We start from the raw sequence: 26,269 nt of genomic DNA on the forward strand, positions 1-26,269 counted from the left end.
AGTTCAATCGAAATACCTAAACTTCAGAGAAAGTTCTCCTGTTGTTGCCACAAAGTTAACCTTTGTGTGGACTCCAGTTGCCATACACCACAAAGATGACTTGACTGAGATGATGTGAGAAGTTACCAGGGGAGTTGACAATGGTTGAAGAGTATGGAAAGATGGGTGGGGGTTTGGTATCTGAAGTTGGAGAGCAACTAGTGTAGAGCTAATCACTCCGAGCCCCAGCGTGATTGTGTCTACTGTTAGTGGAGGAAAGGCACACTGCAAGAAAAGTGCAGTCGCGGGGCGGGTGGTAACCATCTCAAGTACTGTCGTGAGGGGCTAGTACCTGGTGCACTGATGAAAGCCTCCCTCTACCTTAGTAGACCTTCTCTTTCTCTTGTGTGTTGGCTGCCCTCCAAAAACCCAAGTGATATACTTATGTTCTATACGTCACCAATATACATTATATACAATTTAGGTTGGTCAAAATCTCCCAATAGGTGTATATGTGTTTGTGTGTGTGTATATATATATATATATATATATATACACACACACACACACACACACACACACACACACACACACACATACATACATACATCTACATACACACACAATCAACACTAGTACTGTATGTGTGCACAAATTGGCTATAGTATGCACATTCACATGCTGCATGCCGGCCCCTTGCATGGGAAGGGTTGAAGAAAGACCTAGCAGCCTACCTTGGCTACCTATGGAAAAAGGCTTCATGCATATTAGACATGGTGCCCAGAGAGCTAACCCATAGAATCTATGAGAGTTGGATAAGACTGCACGGATATATACAATACATACTGTATATGTACTGAAAAAGGTGGACTGAGCTCCATCAAAACATTGACTATAAAATGCTATTACTTTGACTTATCTCCACTGCAAGACCCATGAGTGCCTCTATACCTTTTTTTGTCGTCATCGGCGCATGCTCTGTGAAGAAACGGACCACCGTGCCATTTCTTCCCCCAGCATGTGCCGTGACTGACGGCTCCCACACACATGCACCGGAGTGACGTCACGTGACTCCGACCAGTCACAGAGCCGGAGTCCGTGGCCCTGAAAGGAAGAGGGGCGAAGATGGACGCGGCCTGCTCAGGGGACAGCGCGGGTAAGGGTCATATGATGGGCTAGTATGCGACACCCATTATGCTTTTCATTTGCCGGCCTTGTGGGGAGCAAAAGAGGAAGTAAAACCCACCGGGGTTCACTTCCACTTTAAAGGACCTGCTGTTGACATCTTGGTGCTAGCATGCCTTCAGAGGTCTAGTGGAGAGACCATGCTTCAACGCGTTATGGTGGGTAGTCATAATGATATAGATTATATATATATATATATATATATATATATATATATATATATATATATATATATATATATATATATATATATATATATATATATATTTTACTGTTTCACACTTGCCAAGGCAATGCAATCACATATAAGAATGTTTATGTATGTTATAGTATTATAGATAATAGTATTCCTGTATATATATATGTGTATATTTTTCATAACATATTTAAAGAGATGAGTGAGTTTTCTTGAAAGGTGCATTTCATAAAATAAAAAAAAAAATACATAATAATAATAATAATAATAATAATAATAATAATAATAAGAAGAATTTTATTATATATATATAAACAACACATTCTTATAAACACTCATATATACATTTGCTCTTGGCCAAGCTGGTCTTACTGTCATATATAAGACATACCTATACCTAGGGCACTCTGGTCTTATCTCGACTTATCCAAGTGTATCGCTTACAATCAGGCTGAGGAATGCAATATTTAATGGAACACTGGTGAGTGTGGGGAAGAGATATTTAGCAGAAAATGAAGACAGAAATAGTCCGAGCACCCCCCATCCCCCCTCCTCTCCTCCAAGAAGCGACTCTAGCTGCCATTTAAAAAGCGGAGCTTTGCAGCTGCGGAGCACTTCTCTGCAGCCTGTGTCATTTTCAAAGAATCCACCTCAAACAGGCTCTAATCTCCGGCATACTGAGCCTGGAAGTAAATCCGCAGCCAAACAGCATCAGTTGCTATCAAAGGCGGTCAATGTTTAATTTATGTGGGACTACAATCTTATCACTTCAGCATTTTTTTTTTTGGGCTCTTCAAAATAAAACAAGCTCCCGTCTAGCAATCAGTAGCATCTCCCGTTACCATGGCGACCTAATCACATTGAACAAAAATGATTTAAGGAAACCATCTTTCTTTTTTTTTTTTTCGCTTCTTCTTTTTAATAATGAAGGCATGACCCTGTGATTGATAGATAATGAACATTCATAAAGAAGAAAGGATATTCGGGAATAAATAATTGAATTGCCCAGCCCACCGCCATCCCAAAGCAATAAAATAAAACCGAGCTAAATCAACAATTAAGTGTTTTATATTGGAAGACACGGGCGGTAATAAGGTTTTCCCCAGTGCTTACTGGTTTATTTATGGAAAGTGACTGTTATATGAAACTGCAGGCTATGCAAATTGTCTGTTCAATAATAGAGATAGCAAACAATAGCTAAGTATTGTGAATTTATTATATACCTATATCGTTCAACATGTTGGTGTCGGTGGGGTGGAAAATCAATTTAAAGGACTATGAAGCAGTATATAAAAATAAAAATCCAAACTAAACCCCCCAACTGCATAGAAGACCCTTGCTAGGCCTTTACTAGTCCTCCCTGGCCTGGTTTTCTTCCTGCAAAGACCTCATGCAAATACCAAATGAACCCTACTGCTTGTACTTGTACTCTACTAGCATGGCCCATGTGACCACATCTAGATCTAGCCACTCATTGACCAAGAACGGCATTGTGGGAGGGCAAAGGTAGCATGCATGTGAGCCCCATACCTAAAAATACCAGGTTACCATTGTTTCTAAGCAAGTTTGGGAAATACAGGTGTAGGGGAGGTAATTAGAAGCTGTAGAGGTACCCAACATACTGTGGGGGTAATTTTTATTTTAGCAGGTTTGATTCCCTCAACCAGAATTCCTCCAGAGGTTGGTAGGGAACTTTGGGCAGTAGCACATTCATTTCCTTTCTGATGGTGCAGCCCAGGTCTGGTACCAGTGCTACTTTGGCGACATGGTTATGGGAACCTGTTGAGCTTCTTCATTTCATACTTATCTCAGGTAAGAAGCCAATGACACCAGCAAGTGCCATTGTTCCCACTAACATGATGTATAAAGATTCTTCTACCACTGAACGCCAATGTATGGGGGCACCTCTCCCACTGTCCACCAATGTATGTGGGCACCCCTACTGACCACCAATGCAGTAGGGGTGCCCAATGGACACCTCTCCCACTGAGCAGCCATACAAGGGGACCTCTCTCCCACTGACCATCAATGCAATGAGGGGCCTCTCCCATGGGGCAGCTATGACCACAAATATAAGAGGACAACTCTCCCACAGAGCTAAAATATAAGGGGGTATTACTCCACCAATGTAAGAGGACATTTCTCCCACTGAGCTTCAATGTAAGGGGGTATCACTCCCACTGACCACCAATGCAAGAGGGTATCACTCCCACTGACCACCAATGTAAGGGGACACCTCTCCCACTGACGAACAATGTAAGGGCACACCTCTCCCACTGACTAACAATGTAAGGGGGTATCTCTCCCACTGACCAACAATGCATGAGGATACCTCTCCCACTGACCACCAATGCAAGAGGACACCTCTGCCACTGACCACCCATGTAAAGGGGCACCTCTCCCATTGCCTACCAATATAAGGGCACAACTCTCCTACTAAACACCTATGTAAGTTGGAGAGGTGACCCCTAACTAATGAGGGACATTTTCCATTGACAGCTAATGTATGGGGGGACCTCTCCCACTGACCACCAATGTAAGAGAACACTTCTGCCACTGACCACCAATGTAAGAGGACACCTCTCCCACTGAGCACAAATCTAAGAGGACATGTGCACAAATGTAAGGGCAGACCTCTCCAACTGAGCACTATTGAAAGGGCACACCTCTCCCACTAACCACCAATGTAAGAGCACACCTCTAACATTGATCACCAATGGAGAGACGGCCATCTCCTACTGGCCACCAATGTATGGGGAGCACCTATCCTCCTGACCATCAATGTAAGAAGGGATCTCTTCCACTCACAACTAATGCACGGGGACACCTCTCCCACTGATGACCAATATGAGGGGGCACCTTTTCAATTAAAGTGGTTCTAAAGGCTGATGCATGAAGGTAAAACACATTCTGTGTGCTGTTCACCCCAAAACCTGAACGATAATATAATTTAATTACCAAAGTAAAGGGCATTCCTCCTAATGGTGAAAATAATGTCTCCTGAGATATGTGTTGTTGTTATTCCGAAAGGCAGCGGGAGGAGAGTGAAATGGAAATCCAGCCTAGGCAAGAACGCAAAGAGGTTTGAATCAGGGAAAGAGCTTGCTCCTGTGATGGTGAAGGTAAGCAGTAACAGCTGAGAGTCTCTTAGCAATGTCCTAGCAACAATGAAGGAGAGGATAATGCCATCTCTGGAAGTTTTTCAGTCAGGCCTATATTGCCTTAATACAAGAGCCATGTGTATTATTATTTTAATATAGGTGTGTTTTCTGTACTTCCAGACCTGTGCAGTAATCCAGTGTGAGACTTTACACTTCCTGTAAAAAAAGACCACTTACTGCTGCTCTCTCTCCCTGTGCATGGTGACTGGTCTTGTCTCCGCCCCCTCCTGTAGTTTTCTGCAGGTGTTCCATCAGATATGGCGATGTCCGCTTGCCCCCTTCTCCGTGCATCGTTACTATGGAGAAGTACGGGGTGTAGCAAGATGGCGGCGACCAAATGTCTCTTCCGTTACCAATTCTGGCGGGTCGCCTAATCTGACAGAACACGGGCAGTCTGTAGTGGGCGAAGCCTGCTGGGTCCCTCCCACTGAACTGCTCTCTGCACAGACTATATACAGTATCTAAAAAAAGTGAGTACACCCCTCACATTTTTGTAAATATTTTCTTCTATCTTTTCATGTGACAACATTGAAGAATTGACACTTAGCTACAGTGTAAAGTAGTGAGTGTACAGCTTATATAACAGTGTAAATTTGATGTCCCCTCAAAATAACTCAACACACAGCCATTAATGTCTAAACTGCGGTAACAAAAGGTGAGTACACCCCTAAGTGAAAATGTCCAAATTGGGCCCAAAGTGTCAATATTTTGTGTTATGTTCCAGCACTGCCTTAACCCTCTTGGGCATGGAGTTCACCAGAGCTTCTCAGGTTGCCACTGGAGTCCTCTTCTACTCCTCTATGATGACATCACGGAGCTGGTGGATGTTAGAGACCTTGTGCTCCTCCACCTTCTGTTTGAGGATGCCCCACAGATGCTCAATAGAGTTTAGGTCTGGAGACATGCTTGGCCAATCCATCACCTTTACCCTTCTTTAGCAAGCAGTGGTCGCCTAGGAGGTGTTTGGGGTCGTTCTGTTGGAATACTGCCCAGTCTCTGAAGGGAGGGGATTACGCTCTGCTTCAGTATGTCACAGTACATGTTGGCATTCATAGTTCCCTCAATGAACTGTAGCTCCCCAGTGCCGGAAGCACTCATACAGCCCCAGACCATGACACCCCCACCACCATGCTTGACTGTCGGCAAGACACACTTGTCTTTGTACTCCTCACCTGGTTGCCGCCACACACGCTTGACACCATCTGAACCAAATACGTTTATGTTGGTCTCATCAGAACACAGGACATGGTTCCAGTAATCCATGTCCTTAGTCTGCTTGTCTTCAGCAAACTGTTTGTGGGCTTTGTGCATCATCTTTAGAAGAGGCTTCCTTCTGGGGCGACAGCCATGCAGACCAATTTGATACAGTGTGCGGCATATGGTCTGAGCACTGAAAGGCTGACCCCCCACCCCTTCAACCTCTGCAGCAATATTGACAGCACTCATACATCTATTTCCCAAAGACACCTCTGGATATGATGCTGAGCATGTGCACTCAACTTCTTTGGTCGACCATGGCGAGGCCTGTTCTGAGTGAAACCTGTCCCGTTAAACTGCTGTATGGTCTTGGTCACCATGCTGCAGCTGAGTTTCAGAGTCTTTGCAATCTTTTTATAGCCTAGGCCATCTTTATGTAGAGCAACAATTCTTTTTTTCACATCCTCAGAGAGTTCTTTGCCATGAGGTGCCATGTTGAACTTCCAGTGACCAGCATGAGAGAGTGAGAGCGATAACACCAAATTTAACACACCTGAGACCTTGTAACACTAATGAGTCACATGACACCGGGAAGGGAAAATGGCTAATTTGGCCCAATGTGGACATTTTCACTTAGAAGTGCACTCACTTTTGTTGCCAGCGGTTGAAACATTAATGGCTGTGTGTTGAGTTATTTTGAGGGGACAGAAAATTTCTTTACATTGTAGCATTGTGTCATTTCTTTAGTGTTGTCACATGAAAAGATAGAAAGAAAATATTTACAAAAATGTGAGGGGTGTACTCACTTTTGTGAGATACTGTACAGCACAGTGATGATCTCACCACTGCTTTTACAAGGTAAGATCTGGGTTTGCAAGGCATTTGCTGCACACAAAGTGAATGTATATGCTTTGTGGCTATTGAGGAATAGAATTCCATGAATGTTTTTGTGCCCGGAGTTCAGCTTTCTGATCAAGCCTGCATGCAGCAAGCCTATACCGCGCACGGAGACAGGTCCACTTTAAATCTGATGGGACAGAGAGAAGAGTGGAGAAGATAATAGAGCGGGAATAGCGGTGGGGGGGATCCAGCTTTCAGCCGCCGTCTCCCAGGCTGTCCCCAGTGGGAGAATCCGACTCTCTACCAGATCACTTTTCACATTCTGTTCACTGCATTACACCCGTAACCGTAGAAACTGCCTGTGAAAAGAGCGAGAGAAGTTGTTTTTCTTGGCAGCATCCAGGAAGACGATTAGCGGGCACAAAGGCTTAGTTTGAAAATTCAAAAAAAAAAAAGTGCGTTTTTTTCAAGGAAAGACGTAAACGGATTCCCGCCAAGCGTTTGTATTTTGTGTCACACATTGTGTATATCTCCATCTACAGATCGCTTCCAAAGCGCAGGGAATGAACGGGACATAACTCTGTTTATGGATCACCACCATACAAAGCAAAGGCTAGAATCTGGGGCAATCTCTGCATAAATTAACTGGGAGAGAAAACGGAATTTGACCCCCCCTCCCCCCCACCATCATCATCACCACCGCCATCCCCAAACCCGACTTAAGCTTGTAATTAAAGCTGAACTCAAAGCAAAGCAGCTGAACACACAGGAGACGTGTCACCTGCCAAAGGCTTTGTATTGCTGTCCATCCAGTCCTGAGATTTAAACAGCTCTGCCACATAAGCAAAGCCAGTGGTGATGATTCCATCTAAAGTTGAAGCATAATCTGCTTATATTTTGCCATCTCTGGTTCCTCCCTCTGCTCTCATTAACATGCTTTTTATAAAGAAGATCCGATTTCATTACATACGCTTTTTTAAAACCGGTTACATCATCACTGGGTCCACGTGCGTCTCTATGCAACGCAAGCAGATGGTGGCTGGTGGGAGGGGTCAGCAGGGTGCTGTACATGGCATCCGGGAAACGTCAGAGCGCTCTGCCTCAGTACTTCTCCTCCCCCTCTCATTAACATGCTATTTTAAATGAGACCTTTCCCTTTTCATGACAAACCTTATTTTAACTGCTTGTTGCCCGCCCACCGTCAAATGACGGCGGGGCAGTGCAGCTCTTGTTCTGGGATGTGGTCATATGATGGCATCCCAGAACGGCAGCTCTCGCTCGCAGCGTCACATTGCTAGGACACGGCGTGATCCCGTTCTCTGTAAAAAGCTGCGTCTGCGGCTCTTTAACCATGTGATCGTCTGTGTCCAATCACAGCTGGTCACATGTAAACAAGGAAGTGCCCGTAATCGGCACTCCTCGCCTCACATTGATAGAGTGTGTGGAGAGGAGAGCCAGTCTGCGGCATCCCACACAGGGGCACATCTAGGAATGTAATCAGGGCACTGATCATCAGTGCCCTGATTACAATATAGCAATACAGTGTCACCATACAGTGACCACCATTGCCCACAAATGCCAGCAATCAGTACCCCCCAGTGGCAGTGATCAGTGCCCACAAGTGCCACCAGTGTCCATTAGCGATGCCAGTCAGTGCTGGAAATCAGTGCTGCTTATCAGTGCTGCCCATCAATGCCCATCGCTGCTGTCGATCAATGCCCAGTGTCGCCCATCAGTGCCACCCATCAATGCCCATCAGTACCGCCTATCCATGCTGCCTATCCGTGCCGCCTATCAGTGCCCACCAGTGCCACCTATCGGTGCTCACCAGTGCCGCCTATCGGTGCTCACCAGTGCTGCCTATTAGTACCCATCAGTGCCACCTATCCATGCTGCCTATCCATGCCACCTTCAGTGCCCACCAGTGCCGCCTATCAGTGCCCATAAGTGCGGCATATTAGTGGCATCTCATCAGTGCCCATAAGTGTTGCCTCATCGATGCCTATAAGTGGCACCTCATCAGTGCCCACCAACCCAACCTATCAGAACCCATTAGTGCCGCCTCATGAGCGCACATCAGTGAAGGCGAAAAATTACTTAGTTTCAAAATTTACTGACAGAAAAAAGTAAAAAAGGTTTTTTTTTTTTTTAAATTTGGTCTTTTTTTGTTTGTTTAGCAAAAAATAAAACCCCAGTGGTGATTACATACCACGAAAATAAAGCTCCATTTGTGTGAAGAAAATGATAAAAAATGTGTTAGGGTACAGTGTAGCATGACCGCGCAATTGTCATTCAAAGTGCGACACCGCTGAAAGCTGAAAAAATGGCCTGGGCAGAAAGGGGTTTAAGTGCCCAGCAGGCAAGTGGTTAAACCCAGCAACATCATCACTGGGTCTCTGTGCTTCTCTATGCAACTGAACATAACTTCCTGAAAATATCACAGCCCTCGGCCTCAGTACTCCTCTCAAGAGTTCTCAAAGAGGAGATGGAGGAACATCCGTCCCCCCCATCTCCTCTGTGATGAGCGAACACGTAAGCCAGGAGGATTTTGTTACTTCCGTTTTCTCAGCTGTCATTCCCTGGTTGTTACAGACTGAGAAGCAGCTATCCAGACATGGCCGATCTGTGCTTGATTAGCAGCTTTTATCTCCATAAAGAGGATCTGTCACTGCCCAATTTATCACAATTGTAATAGGAATACAGTTATATGAAAAAAAAAATTATAATAATTAACATCCCCTTTTGTACAAACTATTATAAAACTGTATTATTCTGTGTCTTTCATATCCCACCACTGACACTGATTATGGGGCACATTTACTCCCGCTGACACCAACAATGGGTCACTATTGCTCTCTCTGACACCAATGATAGGGCACTATTCCTATTACTGACACCAATGATGAGGCCCTATTCCTCCCACTGACACCAACAATGGGGCACTATTGCTCTCTCTGACACCAATGATAGGGCACTATTCCTATTACTGACACCAATGATGAGGCCCTATTCCTCCCACTGACACCAACAATGGGGCACTATTGCTCTCTCTGACACCAATGATAGGGCACTATTCCTATTACTGACAACAATGATGAGGCCCTATTCCTCCCACTGACACCAACAATGGGGCACTATTCCCCCTGCTGACACCAACAATGGGGCACTATTCCCCCTGGTGACACCAACAATGGGGCACTATTCCTCTCTCTGACACCAACAATGGGGCATTATTCCTCCCACAGACACCAGGCGGCACAGTGGTGTAGTGGTTAGCACTCTCACCTAGCAGTAAAAAGGGTCGCTGGTTCAAATCCCAACCATGACACTACCTGCCTGGAGTTTGCATGTTCTGCCTGTGTGGGTTTCCACCGGGTACTTTGATTTCCTCTCACAATCCAAAGACGTGCAGGTAGGTTAATTGGCTTCTGTCAAAAATTGGCCCTAGTATTTGAATGGGGACCTTGGATTGTGGGCCTTTGAGGGTAGGGACCAATGTGTGCGTGCAATGTACAGGGACAATTGTAAACACTCACTCAGGATGGACTGGTGTCTTTATTCAACCTTACTAACTATGAAACCAACAATGGGGCACTATTACTGACACTGATGATGGGGCATTGTTTACTCCCAGTGAGGCTAAAATGGAGTGAAACGCGCTGAGAGCAGGCGCACAGGCTGAGGTCGTCTCTCCCATAACCATCACAGGACACTGTAGATGTGTGGCACCAGGAATCCTTCCTCTCTTCCATCTAGTGACTATAGGAGCTGGGATGACCAGTGGATGCGGCATCACCCACACTACTCCCTATAGCAGTGATGGCGAACCTTGGCACCCCAGATGTTTTGGAACTACATTTCCCATGATGCTCAACTACACTGCAGAGTGCATGAGCATTATGGGAAATGTAGTTCCAAAACATCTGGGGTGCCAAGGTTCGCCATCACTGCCCTATACTAGTGATTGAGCCTGAGCGGCACACTAACAAATCGTAGGAAGAAATTCTTTCCAGGCATATACTATGGAGTAAAAGGACAACACGCTCCCAGAAGCCCATGTGTGAATCTTCAGATGAAAAATGGCCTCAGCCTAGTCTCCTCCAAGGCAATACCCCAGGCACATTTACCCGGTCCCCAGGACTTGGTCACAGAGGTCCTCTGTAAACCAAGTCCTGTTGGGGGGACGAAACACGTCAGGGGTGGGGTGAAACACATCAGGGGCATGGCCTGGGAGGAGGCCAGTTCTCATATGAATGTATACATGGGCTGCTAGGAGTGCGTCATCCTTCACAATACAAGATCCCTGTTTGACCAAAGTTTTACCAAAAAGTATAAAAATTTGTGCAAACAGTACAATACAAGATTCAGCCAACAGAGCTTTTCAAAAATGCAACGCATGATGCATTGCAATGATGTGAGGAGCTTCATCATTTATTACGGTAAGTAGTTATTATTCGGTTTGAGCGTATTGAGATCCTGCATTGCAGCGCACATAAAACGCGTTAATGTGACCGCGCCATTAGGAATGGACATGAAGATGGCTCTGTAATTGCAGACATGTGATGATGTGTTCCTGCTTATCTCCATGACATGAATTCATGTACAGCAGTTAGGTGATGGGGCCCCGGGGCTAGACACGTGTTTCAGCAGGAGCCACATTAACCCTTCCTGTAAAGAACAATAGACCCCTCTAGGGCAGCGGTCACCTCCCTGGCATTGGCGTATGCCGGCATCAGACTCAGAAGACATAAGAAAAGCTGAGCTTTCAGGTGCCTCCAGGGAAACACGGATTGAGAGGCGTTTACCATGCGTTCCCCCAATGCATTCCCACTGACTTGTATTGAAGAATAAAAAAAAAACATTTAGAACACAACAGAAGACAGCAGTGGACAACAAGGGTGGCTGTGGCAAAAATGATCCCACCCCCACCCCCGCTGCACTCAGCAGGCAGTACCACCACCTCCAAACATGGCCAATGCATGCTTTTATGGTGCAGAGGTGACACATTTATAGGGTTAAAAACAAATGTTGAGGAGGCATCTTATCGCCTTTTCAGCGCCTGTCAAACACCTCTGAGAAGCGATCTGAGGCATTGGAATCTACGGCTAAACCGTGCCTAACACAACGCATCACAGTGCACAAATGTGAACTCTTAACCACTTCCATACCAGCACTTCTCTCCTACATGTAACAATCATCATTTTGTTGCTAGAAATTTACTCAGAACCCCCAAACACATATACATACATACATACATATATATATATCAGTTTGAAAAATTGCTGTGCAAATAATGCCCGACATAAAAAGTTGCAATGGTCACCGTTTTATTTCCTAGGGTCTCTGCTAATTATATATATATATATTTTTTTTATATTATATTTTATATTTTTTAACAGAGAACCTAGGGAATAAAATGGCAGGCATTGCAACTTTGTATGTGACACGGTATTTGCGCAGCAATTTTTCAATCACAATTTGTTTGGAAAAAAAAAATAAAAAACACTTTCCTGAATAAAAACAAAAAAGTAAAAAGTTAGCCCAATTTGTTTGTATAATGTGACAGATGATGTTACACCGAGTAAATGGATACCCAACATGTCACTCTTTAAAATTGCGCACACTAGTGGATGGGCGCCAAACTTCTCCATAGGCGAAGCGTTAACATTTGTTACAGGTTACCTGAGTTACAGAGGAGGTCTTTCACTAGAGTTATTGCTCTCGCTCTAACGTTCGCGGTAATAACTCACTTGTTTGGTTTGGCCATTGTTTACATAAGCGTTCGCTTCTGTATGTAAGCACGCGGGGGTGCTTTATTTTTTTTTTATTTTTTTTTTACACTTTCTCTTTAAAAAAAAATGTTGATAACTTTTATTCCTATTACAAGGAATGTAAACATCCCTTATAATAGGAATAGTGTGTGACAGGTCCTCTTTATGGAGAGATGTGGGGTCTATAAGACCCCACATTTCTCCTCCAGGCTGGAAAGCCTGAGATCAAAAAATGAACGATGTCAAGCTTTCCAGCCGAGTTCTTGGCATTGTTTACGTCCGTCAGCCCAGGCGTGATGTCATAACGTCGCGCCTGGGCCTCCAAGAGTCATAAAGACTGCCGGGGACCGTCTGTTCCTTGGTTTTCTCTATGGCCAACTTCCGGCGCGGGCGGATTCCTTCTCCGGCTCGCCGATTGCACGGAGCACCGGAGGGGAGGTTCCTGACCAGATTTCTGTTATAAGACATCTGGTCAGGATACTCAATACCCAATCATGCTGCAATCATATAACAAATAAAATCTTTCTAGAAATCACTGAAACTGTGTAGTGTCTATCAGTAACCTTATCCATCCACAAGCAGCTGTGTATTAGTGTAGGATCCCCCCGGGGTACTTTGCTTTCCCCTCACAAGCCAAAAACATGCTGGCAGGCAAATGGGCAACCAAGCTGGCCATATTGTGTTAATGAAGGAGCTCACATCTCTCTACTGATGACATTAGACTGCATGTTTTTTGGGACAGGGACAAATGTGATCCTAGGTACTCTACAAAGAAGCTGTCTATGTTGTTTCATTAAAAATAAATGAATACAAATTTATATATATATAATATATATATATATATATATATATATATATATATATATATATATATATATCACAAAAGAGTAAGTGGTAGGACTTTAAATACCCCTCCAGTGAACACGCAGATACATTCATATATAGAAACATATGAATTTTTTTTTCTGACAATAAAATATCTAAAAACTCATATCAAATGTCATATAAATACCAACAAACATTGTCACCTGTAAATACGCATGGCTATTGGTCAAAATAGAGAGCTTAGGTCGACATGTTTCACGGAAAACACTGCTTCCTCAGGACCTCCTGTCTCTCACATAAGTGCACATGACCAAAGAAATATATTCTAAAGACAATGAAAACATATATAAGTTAAAAAGTTTCTTGATGAATTATAACTCATGCATATGTTTTCTTTGTCTTTAGAATATATTTCTTTAGGCATGTGCACTTATGTGAAAGACAGGAGGTCCTGAGGAAGCAGTGTTTTCCTGTGAAACGCGTCAACCTAAGCTCTCTATTCCAACCTATACCAATGTATATTTGCAGTGGACAATGTTTGTTGGCATTAATATGACATTTGATATAAGTTTTTAAACATTTTATTGTCAGAGATAAAATTTCATATGTTTCTATATATGCATGTATCTGCGTGTTCACTGGAGGGGTATTTAAAGTCCTACCATTTACTCTTTTGTGCTATATACTTTTAATAAGGATGAATCCCTCCACTGGCACATATTTACTCAAACCCCTACCCCCCCTTATACACATCCAACATAAACTTTTGTTAATATGTATACAGATAATAATCAAACATTACAGTATAAATATATAACTGTTATTATTAATATATTTTTTTAGCATTGTTATTATCATTACAATTATTAATAAATACTAATAAAAAAAATATGTGATATATATATATATATATATATATATATATATATATATATATATATATATATATATATATATTGTAAGGGATCTTCCCGGGGTAGGGTGTGTTTGGACACAGTTCACAGCAGACTTGGAATTTATAAAGCAGATCTTGGCGTTTATTCGTGGTACAAACAGTCCAGCAAACAAAATATACAGCAACACCGTGCTTTCTAAGTACAACAAAAATAAAAGTCCTAGCCCGGCTGGGCGCTTACTAACAGGTTCTGCTCACCTATCTGACACTTACAAACACAGCGTCTTTCGCCTGGATATCGCAGGGTGAGTTTTAGCTCCAGCAGTGGCTGTGCTTGCAGCTTCCTTCAACACACAGATTGTTCATTCCCTGGCTGAGCAATCACCTGCAGACCCTACAGAGCCTTTAGCTTCCCAGGCTAATTAGGATCCAAGCTCACCTGATCCCAAACCCAGAACTGGATCGGGGGATGTGGAATGACAGGTCCCTCTACCAAACCTACCTGCCATTCCATATAAACCCAGGCCCGGCAAAATTAAATAACAACTCAGCAGCATATCGCTGCTGAGAAACTGATCCATCCTGGATTTACCATCTCACACTGTGTAGCAACCTAGGTGAGATGTACACCCCCTCGATCACTTCTCCAGTGACATGTCTACATATCCCCCCCCTCTTTTTCAGACCGGAGGGCTGAGCCTTTTGTCCCCACAGACAACTTACCCTTGACAATGCGTCAGCATTTGCCTGTAATTTCCCTGGCCTGTGTTCCACAGTGAAATTAAAGTTTTGTAGGGAGAGAAACCATCTAGTCACTCTTGCATTTCTCTCCTTGTTTAACTTCATCCATGTTAGGGGGGCATGGTCTGTCACCAACTTGAATTTCCTGCCTAGCAAGTAATACTTTAAAGATTCTAGGGCCCACTTCACTGCCAAACATTCTCGCTCCACAATGGCATAATTTTTCTCGGCCGGGGTTAGTTTTCTACTCAAGTACGTCACCGGATGCTCCTCACCATTCACTACTTGTGAGAGTACTGCACCTAAGCCTGTGTTAGAGGCATCTGTCTGGACCAGAAATTCTCGCCTGAAATCGGGGGTAACTAAGACAGGTGGTTGGCACAAGGCAGACTTAAGGCTTTGGAAAGCCTTCTCGGCCTCTGGGGTCCACGTGACCATTGCTGTCTTTCCGCCCTTTGTCAAGTCAGTTAGTGAAGCAGCAACTGAGGCAAAGTTCGGCACAAATCTACGGTAATAACCCGTAATACCCAGGAAAGCTCTAACCTGTTTCCTTGTCAGGGGTCTAGGCCAATTCTGTATTGCCTCAATTTTATTTAGCTGTGGCCTAACCAATCCTCTTCCAACAATGTAGCCCAGATATTTGGCCTCTTCTAGGGCTAGAGCACACTTCTCGGCATTTATGGTCAACCCTGCATCACTTATGGCATCCAACACGGCCTGTACCTTACAGAGGTGACTTTCCCAATCAGGGCTAAAAATGACCACATCATCGAGGTAGGCGGCTGAGTAATCACGATGTGGTCGCAGAATCAAGTCCATCAACCTCTGGAAAGTTGCAGGCGCTCCATGTAACCCGAACGGCATCACTACATACTGGAATAGCCCATCAGGGGTGGAGAAAGCAGTTTTCTCTTTAGCCTCGTCAGAAAGTGGAATCTGCCAATAGCCCTTTGTGAGATCGAGGGTGGTTATGTACCTGGCGTTACCCAACTTCTCAATCAACTCATCTACCCTGGGCATAGGATACGCATCGAACTTGGAGATCTCATTCAACTTTCTGAAATCGTTACAGAACCTCCAAGTTCCATTGGGCTTTGGGATTAGCACAATTGGGCTGGACCATTCACTCTGTGACACCTCAATTACCCCCAGAGCAAGCATACGTTTTACCTCGGCAGATACGGCTTCCCTACGTGCCTCGGGTATCCTATAGGGCTTAAGGTTTACTCTGCTTCTAGGCTCAGTTTCAATGTGATGATGGATGAGGTGTGTACGCCCTGGGAGGTCAGAGAACTTGTTTTTGTTTTTCTGTAAAAATTCCTGAGCCTCCTGTTTCTGTGATACTGATAGAGTATCACCTACCTTGACTGGAGGGATTGGTTGTGACAAATTATTAACAGTATTTGTCGCCCCCAAGGATTCCCTGTCTTTCCAGGGCTTGATCAAGTTTATGTGATAAACTTGGAAAGGCTTCCTTCTACCTGGTTGGTGCACCTTGTAGTTCACCTCACTGATCTTTTCAACAATTTCATAAGGACCTTGCCACTTCGCCAAGAATTTACTCTCAACAGTGGGGACTAGTATAAGGACCCTATCGCCTGGGTTGAATGTCCTGATTCTTGCGGACCGGTTGTAAATTCTACTTTGGGCCTCTTGAGCTCTCTGGAGGTGTTCCCTTACCAGGGGCATTACAGTGGCTATACGGTCCTGCATTTGTGCTACATGCTCAATAACACTCTTGTATGGGGTGGACTCATTCTCCCATGTCTCTTTTGCAATGTCTAGTAGACCCCTAGGGTGATGACCATAGACCAACTCGAATGGTGAGAACCCTGTGGACGCTTGGGGCACCTCCCTAATAGCAAACATGAGGTAGGGTAATAAATGATCCCAGTCACGACCATCTTTTGCCACCACTTTCTTCAACATATGTTTCAAAGTTTTATTAAATCTCTCCACCAATCCGTCCGTCTGGGGGTGGTACACAGAGGTACGGATGTGTGAGATTTTAAATAGTCTGCATAATTCCTTCATTACTTTCGACATAAATGGCGTACCTTGGTCAGTTAGGATTTCTTTGGGGATCCCAGTCCTAGAGAACATATAAAACAACTCACGTGCAATTGTTTTAGATGCAGTGTTTCTTAAGGGTACAGCCTCAGGATAGCGGGTCGCATAATCCAGGACTACCAAAATATACTGGTGTCCTCTAGCTGACTTTACAATGGGACCCACTAAATCCATGGCAATACGCTCAAAAGGCACCTCTATAATAGGGAGCGAAACCAAAGGACTGCGAAAATGTGACACTGGGGCACTAACCTGACATGTGGGGCACGACTCACAGTATTTTTTAATGTCATCATATATGGCCGGCCAAAAAAACCTCTGGAGAACCCTCTCTCGCGTTTTGTCAGTCCCCAAGTGTCCCCCAAGAACATGGTTATGTGCCATGTCAAGCACCTGACGCCGGTACGGCTTAGGTACCAGAAGCTGTTCCACAATCTCATCCTTAACCTTATTAACCCTATAGAAAAGATCATTAGTCACCGAAAAATGTGGAAATCTTTTTTCAGCATCTGGTTCCTGAGGTACCCCATTCATAACAGCAACCTGCTCTCTCGCATTTTTGAGAGTGGGGTCCTGTAATTGTGCAGCCCCAAAATTATCGCTAGACACCTCTAAGTCTAGTATATTTTGCTCAGTGGGAGGAGCCTCCTCCTCCCCAGCCAGGACCTGTAAAGGAAAACAATCATTTTCATCCTGCATACTTTTATCATTCACAGTGGACAAGGCAACCCCCTTAGAGGTATCCTCACTCCTTTTGGGGATTTTTCTTTTTTCCCAGAGAGCCCAGAATAATGGAAAATCGCGCCCCAATATTACATTATGCATGAGGTTTTTAACCACACCCACTTCATATTGTACGGTGCCTTGTTCAGTCCCGACTTTAGCCAGCACTATAGGGTACATTTTTGTATCACCATGTATGCACACAACACTCATATGCTTTTTAGACTCTAAGTCCCCAGTCACCAGGCTAGCATGCACCAAGGTTACAAGGCTTCCTGAGTCCATTAACGCTTTAACAGGAAAGTCATTGATTGTAATATCGCAGATTTGCGGTTCAGTCTCTAGTCCAGGAACTGCAGCACAAGATGGTTCCGCAAATAGCGACTGACGCTGGCTAGCGTCACATTCCATGGGTTCAGAGGTAAGAGGGCAATGGGCCGACACGTGTCCCGCCTCATGGCATCTCCAACACTGGATAGGGCCTGGTCTCTTTGGCAAGGAGTCCTTTTCAGAGCCCCTTAGCCACCCGGGACCATCACCAGTCTTTTGTCCCTGAGACACCACTTGAGCCCTTTTCCCCCCATCAGCACCCCTCCACACTCCCCCAATAGATGGAAGTCTCTTACCAGCTGACGGCACAGATCTGGCGCTCCGGGGAGGTGAAGATGCTGCAGGAACATCACAGAGGTAGTCCTCAGTCGCCTGGAACCTCTCCACAAGGTTGACAAGTTCGTTTGCATTCTTAGGATCACCTTGTCCCACCCAGCGTTGCAAGTCAGTAGGAAGCGCTCGGAGGTAGCGATCCATCACGACCTTCTCTAGGATTTGTGCAGGAGTAGAAGTGTCTGGCTCCAACCACTTTCTTGCCAAATGGATTAGGTCATACATCTGGGACCTCGCTGATTTGTCCAGACTGTAGCTCCAGTTGCGTACCCTCCGGGCACGTACTGCAGTAGTAACTCCTAGTCGGGCAAGTATCTCCTCTTTTAGCCGAGTATAGTCCTTAACCTCTTGCTCACTGAGGTCATAGTAGGCTTTTTGAGGTTCACCTGTTAAATAGGGCGCAATTACCTCTGCCCACTCAGCGGCTGGTAACTTCTCTCGCTCAGCCACGCGCTCAAATACTGTTAGATAGGCTTCAACATCGTCCTCAGCAGTCATCTTTTGCAGCGCTTTCTGCACAGTCCTTCTCCCAAAAAAAATCTCTGGAGCGGCTCCCTCCATTGTGGGTGGATTAGCAACCACAGGCGCCTCTCTATTTACTATCAGGTGCTCGATAAGTTGTTGTTGGCTTTGGCGCAAAGCTTGCAACTCTTCCTTATGCATCTGCTGTTGTGCAGCCATGGACTGTTCATGTCGTTGCTGTTGTTGCAAACTCACTTGCATAAACTGCTTCAGCATCTCCTCCATGTTGCTGGACTGTTCTTGGAGTGTAGTTGCAGCTTTCACCCAGGACATCAGCAGCTGTAGCCAAGTCTGTCCACACCGTTGCCCCTAGCAACCGCGTTGCCCGCTACCTCCACCAATTGTAAGGGATCTTCCCGGGGTAGGGTGTGTTTGGACACAGTTCACAGCAGACTTGGAATTTATAAAGCAGATCTTGGCGTTTATTCGTGGTACAAACAGTCCAGCAAACAAAATATACAGCAACACCGTGCTTTCTAAGTACAACAAAAATAAAAGTCCTAGCCCGGCTGGGCGCTTACTAACAGGTTCTGCTCACCTATCTGACACTTACAAACACAGCGTCTTTCGCCTGGATATCGCAGGGTGAGTTTTAGCTCCAGCAGTGGCTGTGCTTGCAGCTTCCTTCAACACACAGATTGTTCATTCCCTGGCTGAGAGCAATCACCTGCAGACCCTACAGAGCCTTTAGCTTCCCAGGCTAATTAGGATCCAAGCTCACCTGATCCCAAACCCAGAACTGGATCGGGGGATGTGGAATGACAGGTCCCTCTACCAAACCTACCTGCCATTCCATATAAACCCAGGCCCGGCAAAATTAAATAACAACTCAGCAGCATATCGCTGCTGAGAAACTGATCCATCCTGGATTTACCATCTCACACTGTGTAGCAACCTAGGTGAGATGTACACCCCCTCGATCACTTCTCCAGTGACATGTCTACAATATATATATATATATATATATATATAGTTATTTTATTTTTTTCTTCATAATATAATAAAAAGTAAAGAAGATCTGACAGGAAAACCATGCCAAACATGGGAAGGTACAGCAGTATATTCTAATACTGGGGATGGACTATGAACTGTGGAATTCCTAGTTGAGCATACAGCAGTGTACATGACGACAAATAAGGGCTAGTGTAAGGGGTCACAGAGAAGGTAAATTTGAGGATTGCAGGGAAGGCAAGTGTTAGGGTTCCAAAAGTGTGAGGGTTATGGGGGGTGATTAGTGTTACAGGTAAGGTTAGTGTGTGGAAGACAAGGAGGCAAGTGTGAGGATTTCTAGAAGGGTTACAGGAAGTTTTAGTGTGGCAAATACAAGAAGAGTTAGTGTGGAGGTTATGGGGAAGGTTAGGGTTATAGAGAAGTGTAGTGTTAGGGTTACAGGGAAAGTTAATGTGGAGGTTATGGGAATGGTTAGTGTTAGGGTTATAGAGAAGGTTAGTGTGGAGGTTATGGGAGGATTCAAATGTGATGACATATGACCCGACTAGAATCAGGAAGTTCATAGCCAGTAGCCAATATCTGCCCTAGCGCCGGTTTTCCCCCGTCGGACTAGCATACAGACGAATGGATTTTTCGACCGGACTCGAGTCAGTCAGAAAGATTTGAAACGTTCTATATATATATATATATAAAGTCCTTCTGATTTTTCGACAGCAAAGGTCCAATAAAGCCCACACACGATAGAATTGTCCGGTGGATTTGTTCTGTCGGACCTTTGCTCTTGAAAAGTCCAGTTGTGTGTACATGACATTAGTGTGAAGGTTATGGGGAGGGTTATGCCCCGTACACACGAGCGGACTTTTCGACATCCAAACTCCGACGGACTGAGTCCGGCGGACTATCCGATCGTATGTGGGCTGCAACGGACTTTAGCGAAGCTAAAGTCTGACGGACTTTAGAAATGAAGCATGCTTTAAATTTTCCCGACGGAACTCCGCCGGACCCGGTCCCCTTTGAAAAATCCGCTCGTGTGTGTGCTACTCCGACGGACTAAAACCGACGCTAGGGCAGCTATTGGCTACTGTCTAGGAACTTCCTACGTCGAATCCAGTCGTACGTCATCACGTTCGACTCCGTCGGAGTTTGGTGTGATGGTGTGTGGTCAAGTCCGTTCGGTCGAAAAGTCCGCCAGAACTCCGTCGGAACTCCGGCGGAACTCCGGCGGAACTCCTTTGGAGGTCTGTCAGACTTAATCCCTCTCGTGTGTACGGGGCATTAGGGTTACAGAGAAGATTAGTGTTGGAGGTTATGGGAGGATTATGGTTATAGAGAAGGCTAGTGTGGAGATTATGGTTATAGAGAAGATTAGTGTGGAGGTTGTGGGAGGATTATGGTTATAGAGAAGGTTAATGTGGAGGTTGTGGGGAGGGTTAGTTTTAGGGTTATAGAGAAGATTAGTGTGGGGGTTATGGGGAGGATTAGGGTTACAGAGAAGATTAGTGTGGAGGTTATGAGGAGGGTTAGTGTGGAGGTTATGGGGAGGATTAGGGTTATAGAGAAGGTTAATGTGGAGGTTGTGGGGAGGGTTAGTGTTAGGGTTATAGAGAAGATTAGTGTGGGGGTTATGGGGACGGTTAGTGTGGAGGTTATGGGGAGGATTAGGGTTATAGAGAAGGTTAGTGTGGAGGTTATGGTTATAGGGAAGGTTAGTGTGGAGGTTATGAGGAGGGTTAGTGTGGGCGTTATGGGGAGGATTAGGGTTACAGAGAAGATTAGTGTGGAGGTTATGAGGAGGGTTAGTGTGGAGGTTATGGGGAGGATTAGGGTTATAGAGAAGGTTAGTGTGGGGATTATGGGGTGGATTAGGGTTATAGAGTAGGTTAGTGTGGGGGTTATGGGGTGGATTAGGGTTTTAAAGAAGGTTAGTGTGGGGGCTATGGGACGGGTTAGCGTGGGGGTTATAGGGAGGATTAGGGTTATAGAGGTTAGTGTGGAGGTTAGGAGGAGGGTTAGTGTGGGGGTTATGGGATGGGTTAGTGTGGGGGTTATGCGGTGGATTATGCCGCGTACACACGACCGGACTTTTTGACAGCAAAGGTCAGACGGAACGAGTCCGTCGGACAATTTGATCTTGTGTGGGCTCCATCGGACCTTTGCGTGCCAAAAATCCGGCGGACTTTAGAAATAGAACATGTTTTACATTTTTCCACCGGAACTCCGCCGGACCGAGAAATCCGTTCGTGTGTATGCTAGTCTGATGGACAAAAACCGATGCTAGGGCAGCTATTGGCTACTGGCTATGAACTTCCTTATTCTAGTCCAGTCGTACGTCATCACGTTCGAATCCATCGGAATTTGATGTGATTGTGTGTGGCCAAGTCCGTTCATTCGGAAAGTCCGTCAGAAAGACCGTCGGACCTAGAACGGGTTAGTGTGGGGGTTATGGGAAGGGTTAGGGTTATAGAGAAGGTTAGTGTGGTGATTATGGGGTGGATTAGGGTTATAGAGAAGGTTAGTGTGGGGGTTATGGGATGGTTAGTGTAGAGGTTATGGGGAGGGTTAGTGTGGGGGTTTCGGGAAGGGTTACATGGTGGGCTACAGTGTGGGGGACTTAAGGCATGTCACTCTTTGCTCAACAGTGCTGATCCCCCAGCACCAAAACCTAATGTAAGAATGGGAACACAAAATGCTGTAATCTATAGCAACCCATCCCTCCCATCCACCTACTGATCCCCCTCAGATCTAACCCCAAATCCAAATATAGTTTGCCCTGTCCTAAATACACCCAAATCATCGTCACTCAATCATCTTCACTCAATGGCGTCATCGTGAAGTCTAAGTGTGATTCCTTTAAATTAAAAAAATTCTCCATCTCCTAAATGAACGGCACCATCCTACGCCGCCAACAGGTCCACTTTAAACCTTCAGCCATCCGTTGGGCCAAAAGTAAGCGAGCGAATGACACAATACCCTGCATGGCGTTGTCACCAGCGGGGCGAGATTCCAAAGTCATTTCTAATCCCGCTGAATTCTATTCAACTGTCACCATTACACGGAGGACGCGGGGAATGAAATGAAGTCCCGGCGCAGTGCACATGCCGGCAGCTTTTTGGAAAGGAAAAAAAATAAAATCTATAGAGAAGATACATTTAACTCTTAAAATGCTGGGCTGAGGATATGCAATGAATCCGGGGATGACGATTCGGGGGGGGGGGGGGGGAATGTGCAAGCGATGAAGATTTGGAGGAAAATCCTCGCCTCTGGTGCTTTTTTTCTATAGACGAGGAGTTGGCGGGGGGATTAGGATTGTCCCCTTGTCCCTGAGTACACCTAATGAAGTCAGCGCTCTGCATGCAAATGAGCCTGGAGGACGCACGGGAAAGTGGAAAGAGTTCACGAGATCTCAGTGTCCCTCGCAATGAGCAGTCCTCTACGGGGTATACGGCGCGGGCGAGCAATCAGTCACCCACCAGACCGAGGAAAAACTTCTCCCTATAGCCAGGGTCTAGCCGGTGCTGACTTTGCAATGAAAACGCATTTGCTGCCCGGACAGCCGACGCTTGGGGCAGCAAAATAGATGCGCAAAAGGCAAAAAAAAAAACCTCATTACCCCAGCCGGCGTTGTTAACTCCTTCACCACCAAGAACAAATCACAGATTTATTTATTTTTACCTCCCCCTGCTGATCTGTTTTAGCTCGCTAAACGCACAAACACATATAGTGCCTCGTGGGTATATGCATTATGCATGGCTGTGTGCAGCCTGACATTACAATACATTGTGCTGCATGCTATTAAATCACACGGGGGGATCGCACGCTGCTCGGTATTCCTGCAGATCCATTCCGACGTTATATGTAGGAGTAAAACAACGCACACATACCTATATACCTACATATATACATACGTTCACAGATGTTAAACCATGAGTGCTGAGGATGCAGTAACCCATAGCAACCAAAGCCCTAGCACCAAGGCTGAGGATGCGGTAACCCATAGCAACCAAAGCCCTAACACCAGGGCTGAGGATGTGGTAACCCATAGCAACCAAAGCCCTAGCACCAGGGTTGAGGATGCAGTGCCCCGTAGCAACCAAAGCTTTAGCAGCAGGGCTGAGGATACGGTGTCCCGTAGCAACCAAAGCCCTAACACCAGGGCTGAGGATGCGGTGACCCGTAGCAACCAAAGCCCTAGCACTAGGCCTGAGGATACGGTAACCCGTAGCAACCAAAGCCCTAACACCAGGGCTGAGGATGCGGTGACCCGTAGCAACCAAAGCCCTAACTCCAGGGCTGAGGGTGTGGTGACCCATAGCAACCAAAGCCCTAGCACCCAGGGCTGAGGATGTAGTGACCCGTAGCAACCAAAGCCCTAGCACCCACAGCCCTAGCAACCAGGGATCAGCTTGCATCCTAGACGCAGAAGCTAACTGGTTGCCGTGGGTTACAGCCTAGCAACCTGCCGGCATCATAGCCGGTTAATCGGCTGCAGCAGATTACTATAGATCAGTAGGGGATCAGCGTTGTCTTTAGAGGTCAGAGGCTGTCCTCAGTTCACACAGGCTCAAAGTTTTATCAGAGCAAGGTGGCACAAAGTTGTGGTAGGGCGGACAAGCTAGCAGCAGCACACAATGCCACGAGGGGCCCCCCTCCTTACCTGTGCAAGGCTCCCGGCGTGCAGTCAGCTGCTGGATCCTAACGGATAGATATCCATGTGGAGGAGAAGGAAGGGGGAGAAGGCTGCTGCTGCCTTCCCTGCACACAGCCAGCCCTGTGCTGCCTATAGACTGGGAGCTGGGAATGTCTATGTATTGCTCCTCCAGCCTTTGCTGCTATTCCCAGCCCTCTAATCACAGCGCAGCCTACTGGGGAGAGGAGCCCGCCGCCTGCATGCCTGCCTCTAATCTCACTGCTCACATCCCCGCCACTATCCCTCTGTCTAGGGCCACACTGGCCCCTGGCTTCTGCTACACAAATATAGAAAAGTCTGGATATGGATAGCCTGCATTCGTTGCCATGGTGAATACAGCTGCATTTACGTAAAAGGCTGCCCCGGGCATTACAATAAAAGTGAAAATTAACAAAAAAAAATTGCTCCTGTTTAGTAATTTCTTTTTTTATTTAAATCATGATTGGTTCACAGTATGACGTTGCGACAATACACACGACTTGCGTTTGTGCGATGCGCTGCCATTCGTTCTGAGACTTAATTCACACCTATAGGTGCAAACGAGCGCCAGCATCTTCCCTGTGCGCCACGATTAGGACAGCGCTTTAATTTCAGCGGAATGCCCCATGTACAAGTGCCCAAGGAAACGCAGTCCTGATGCATTACACTTGTGTTTCTACATGCACATTTTTGTATGCGTGCCGGTGCGTTTTATATGCGTTTAATGCATTCCAATGCGTTTTATATGTGTTTAATGCAATCCAATGCATTTTGTATGCGTTTAATGCATTCCAATGCGTTTTATATGTGTTTAATGCAATCCAATGCGTTTTATATGTGTTTAATGCAATCCAATGCATTTTGTATGCGTTTAATGCATTCCAGTGTGTTTTATTCCCCACTTTTTTTTCCAAAGTTTCTTGTTTTTTTTTTGGCGTTAATGTGTTCCAGTGCGTTTTTGATGTGTTTTTCATGCATTGTTTTGCCCTATTTTCTTCCAGTTTTCTGGGATTTTTTTTTTGTTGGGCAGTAATGTGTTCCAGTTCATTTTTTCATGTGTTTTTTTATACGTTCCAGTTTTTGCCCTCTTTCTTTTCCCAGTTTTCTGGAATGTTTTCTTTTGGCTGTAATGTGTTCCAGTGCGTTTTTCATGCATTTCTTATACAATCCAGTGTGTTTTTCATACAATTTTTTATACGTTCCAGTGCGTTTTCTGCCCTCTTGGGGGTATTTTCCTACATATTCCTAGGGTGGTTTTGTTTTCTTTCTGAAATGCAATCCGGTGCATTTTAACGTGTTCCAGTGCGTCTTTTGCCTTTTTTGGGGGTTTCTTCCAAAGTTTCCTGGGGTGTTTTTATTTCAATTTTTTGCTGTGATGTGTTCCAGTGCATTTTTTGATGCATTTATATGCATGCCAGGGCATTTTCTAAGTGTTTTTAATGCCCTTTTTTTTCCTGGGGTTTTTTTTCTGTAATGCATTGCGGTGCATTTTTTATGCATTTTTAATGCGTTCCTGTGCCTTTTTTGCCACTTTGCCAAAGTTTCCTGTGTTTTTTTGTTTTTTTGCTGTAATGTCATGCCTTTTTAATGGGTTGCAATGCTTTCCAGCGTGTTTTTTTGTTTTAATGCATTTCAGTGCATTTTTCATGTGCAGAGCACAACTGCAGTGTGGGGAAGATGTGTTAATTAATGGCGCTGATCCCCACCTGCCAAAGGACAGACTGTTTCTCTGCGTGTCTGGGAAGCTTGCGATTTCGGTGCATTTTTAATGTGTTTCTGTGCCATTTTTTTGCCTCTTGTTTTGTTTCCCAAAGTCTACTGTGTTATTTTTTATTTTATTTTTATTTTTGCTGTAATGCATTCCAGTGCATTTTTATGCATTTA

General features: G+C 45.2%; 1 protein-coding gene across 5 annotated transcripts in view; it reads right to left on the minus strand.

Moving 5' to 3' along the window:
• The window catches only part of FAT3 (FAT atypical cadherin 3), a 994,495-nt gene extending 969,947 nt beyond the window's left edge, over positions 1-24,548 (minus strand). For 3 of the 5 annotated variants that reach the window (XM_077484996.1, XM_077484994.1, XM_077484992.1), the window contains exon 1: positions 24,374-24,548. The gene's annotated coding sequence lies outside the window, so the exon portion shown is untranslated. The remainder of the gene's footprint in view (positions 1-24,373) is intronic. The other 2 variants (XM_077484997.1, XM_077484995.1) reach the window with 1 other exon arrangement.
• Positions 24,549-26,269: the final 1,721 nt, after the last annotated feature.

The sequence above is a fragment of the Lithobates pipiens genome, unplaced genomic scaffold (assembly GCF_037356315.1).
Source record: "Lithobates pipiens isolate NorthernLeopardFrog02 unplaced genomic scaffold, aLitPip1_a1.2 Scaffold_17, whole genome shotgun sequence".
NCBI lineage: Eukaryota > Metazoa > Chordata > Amphibia > Anura > Ranidae > Lithobates > Lithobates pipiens.